General features: G+C 45.1%; 1 non-coding gene across 1 annotated transcript; it reads right to left on the reverse strand.

Moving 5' to 3' along the window:
* Positions 1 to 2,980: 2,980 nt before the first annotated feature.
* On the reverse strand, positions 2,981 to 3,053 carry trnav-cac (transfer RNA valine (anticodon CAC)). The gene has a single exon. It is a non-coding gene; the product is annotated as a tRNA-Val (tRNA).
* Between the last annotated feature and the right edge of the window lie 584 nt (positions 3,054 to 3,637).

The raw sequence follows: 3,637 nt of genomic DNA on the forward strand, positions 1-3,637 counted from the left end.
CATAAAACGGTGGAATTTCAAAGTCAGTTGGAAGGTGAGAAAGTTGGATTTCAAACCAGGATCCGAAGCTTAAAGAAAGGAGACTACAAAGGTATAAGGGCAGAGTTGGCTAAAGTGGTCTCTAAAAATAGATTAAAGTATGGGTCGGTTGATGAACAGTGGCAGACTTTTAAGGAGATATTTCATGACTCGCAACAAAAATATATCCCAATGAGAAGGAAAGATTGTAAGAGAAGGGATAACCATCCGTGGCTAACTGAGGAAATAAGGGATGGTATCAAATTGAAAACAAGGGCATACAATGTGGCCAAGACCAGTGGGAGGCCAGAGGATTAGGACATTTTTAAAAGCCAGCAAATAACGACTAAAAAAATGAGAAAGAGAGTAAATAGATTATGAAAGTAAATTAGCACGAAATATAAAAACAGATCGTAAGAATTTCTACAGGTATATAAAAAGGAAAAGAGTGACGAAAGTAAATTTTGGTCCCCTCGAGGATGAAACTGGGGAATTAATAATGGAGAACAGTGAAATGGCAGAGATGTTGAACATATATTTTGTATTGGTCTTCACGGTAGAAGACACTAAAAACATTACAATAGTGGATAATCAAGGGGCTATAGGGACTAGGTGTAATGGAGCCAAGTTTGCTGATGATAGAAAGTTGGGTGGGAAAGTAAATTGTGACACAGCAAAGTAAATCTCAATTCTGGAAGAACAATATGTAAAAGTACAGTGACCCCGACGTGATATAAACACGCAGCTTTCTGTCGTGACGTCAGACACACGACCACGAGGTATACAGTGCAGAGTGCCCATATTTGTATGCATGAAGTTTCCTGAGACACAGTTTCATTGACCCTGCATTGGTGCAATGAAAGGTCTTTAAAATCCCCGGCCACTCCCACCGTGGGTCAGACAGCATCAGAAGCAATGCCCACCTGTCACTCACCCTCTCACGCCCGCTTTCATCACCTGCTGCCCGCGGACTGCAGCAAATCCAGTTCATCATCATCATAGGCAGTCCGTCGAAGCGAGGATGACTTGCTTTCACGCCAAAAAAGGATGAGTTCACAGGTGTTTCAATGATGGACCTAATATTCCAGGTCCCGAATTGCATGTTGAAGGGTGGAAGATACCTGTGCGTGGATTCTTTTAACGTGTGGTGACCGTTGCACCCCAGCCATCACACTGGCTTGACAGAGCGAGGTCTTGGTCCAGTGGCAAGGGTTATTCAAGACGACTGGAGACCAGCTCTACTGCACGGACCCAGTGCCCACACATATCGCAGTGTGTGCTGGCCCGTGCTGCCCCTGGGCCCCTGGCCCTGAACTCACGCCTCCCCTGGGTCCCGATCACATCCCTCCCCAGTCTCTCGCTGCTCCTGCTGTACCTGCCCACGCTCCAATCTCCGACCTGGACTTTGATGACGTCACTCTTCGCTGCCGTCACCCTCCTGCACCAGCTCGCGCTGTACCTTGCCGTGGTACACCATCACGCTGCTCCCAGGCCGCCGCTCACCGCTCCTTTTATGGCCCCGACCTGCCGCTGGTGTTCTCACACAGGTCGGGGCCTCCACGCTGCTCCCAGCAAATCCAGTTACACGCCGTGTCACCGCACCATTCTCAGCTGTGATTGTAAGCTGTCTATTGCAGAGACTGCAAGCAGTGTTCCCTGGTAGTCTAGTGGTTAGGCTTTGGTGCTTTCACTGCTGTGACCTGGCTTTGATTCCTGGTCAGGGAAAGCATTTTTTCAGAGCATGTTGACAAAAATAATTCAAGTCTGTGAGATACTGAATAATTGTTTCAATCATCATTAATCCACCCACATGTGTTGCACCTTGAAGGAAATACAAATATGTTTGGTGAGCAGCTATCGAATTTTAATAATTTTTTATACAACTGGAGATTAAGCAGAAAAACAGGATATTCGGCCCATAGTACCTAATATATAGCCCATAGTACAAGAGTAAGGAAGTCTTGCTACAATTGTACGGGGCCCTGGTGAGACCACACCTGGAGTACTGCACACAGTTTTGGTCTCCTTTTCTGAGGAAGGATACACTTGCCTTGGAGGTGGTACAACAGACTTTCACCAGATTGATTCTTTGTTTGAGAGGACTGTCTTTTGGTTAGAGATTGTGTAGAATATGTCGATACTCTCTGGAGTTTGGAAGAATGAGAGGTGATCTCATTGAAACGGACAATATTCTGAAGGGGATTGACAGGGTAGATGTTGCGAAGCCTGGCTAGCCCAATCGGTAGAGCATGAGACTGTTACTTGCAGGGTCGTGGGATAGAGCCCCAACGTTGGCCGATTACTTTTCCTTAAACTTTTATGTTGCTTTCAGAGGAAAACATCATTAATGAACCCATGATCTTCTTTTGCACAATGAAAAAAATGCAAACTGAGGGACAGTTGATAATTTAATCAAATACTGAAAGCAGCGCCTGAGATCGCTTGGCCATCCTGACTGTTCGATGCTGAAGTTGCAAGTTATTATTCTGGAACGTTTCAGACCAGGCGCTTATTCACTGCTGCTGGAAGGCCCAGTGACCGTGATACCCTCTCCCCCGGGGTTTTACTGAGCTTATGCTCGGTGCACGGGGAGCTTTAGCCCGGGTCTGAGGTTGCTTGTATCCCAGGGATGGACAATAACCCTCTGAGCTCTGGAACTGGGGAAGAGCGAATAATTAATGAGTTGTTTGCGGGTTTCACATGCAGCTTAGAGCTGCTGGTATAAACCGATCGTGTTGTTTCATAGAATGAAAGAAATGTGAATAGAGACAGTTGAAACTTCAACAACTGAATTTCTATAATTCATGAAACTTTAATCCTTGAAGAACTTTTATCCCTTTTCTGATTTTACACACTCTGTATTTGAGGAGACTGGTTTTAAATGTTCATTGCTCATGCAACAGGGTATTCAAAACAGGTTTTCTTCAATTTTATTGCAGACAAGTTTTTGCTTGATAAATAATGTTTCTGCCCAGGCTTGAACCAGGAACTTTTCACGTGTGAGGCAAATGTGATAACCACTACACTACAGAAACTGCTGCTGAGCTCAGTGCCCAGAGAGAAGTGTTCATCAAAAAGTTCCTTTCACAAACATTTCAAACCCACTTCTTTCAGAAGAGACTGCGATCTGAACACAGCATTTTAGACCGCTCGGCCATCCTGACTGTTGGCTGCGACAGGTACAAGTTATTACTCTGGAAAGTTTCAGACCTGGCACTTGTTCAGTGTTACTGGAAGGCCCAGTGACCGGGATATCCTCTCCCCCGGGGTTTTCCTGAGCCTGTGCTCGGTGTACGGGGCACTTTGGCCCTGGTCTGAGGTAGCTTCCATCCCAGGGATCGAAAATAACCCTCTGAGCTCTGGAACTGGGGAAGAAATAATCATTAATGAGTTGTTTGCGGGTTTCAAATGCAACTTAGACCTGCTGGTATCAACCGAAAGCGTTGTTTAGCAGAATGAATTAAATGCTAACAGGCACAGTAAAAACTTCAATAACTGAACTTTTATAATTCGTGAAACTTTAATTGTTGATGAAGTTTTATCCCCTATCTGATTGTACACACTGTGCATTTGAGGAGGCTGGTTTTAAATGTTCATTGCTCAAGCAACAATGTACCCG

This window comes from Pristiophorus japonicus, unplaced genomic scaffold (assembly GCF_044704955.1).
Source record: "Pristiophorus japonicus isolate sPriJap1 unplaced genomic scaffold, sPriJap1.hap1 HAP1_SCAFFOLD_52, whole genome shotgun sequence".
Lineage (NCBI taxonomy): Eukaryota > Metazoa > Chordata > Chondrichthyes > Pristiophoridae > Pristiophorus > Pristiophorus japonicus.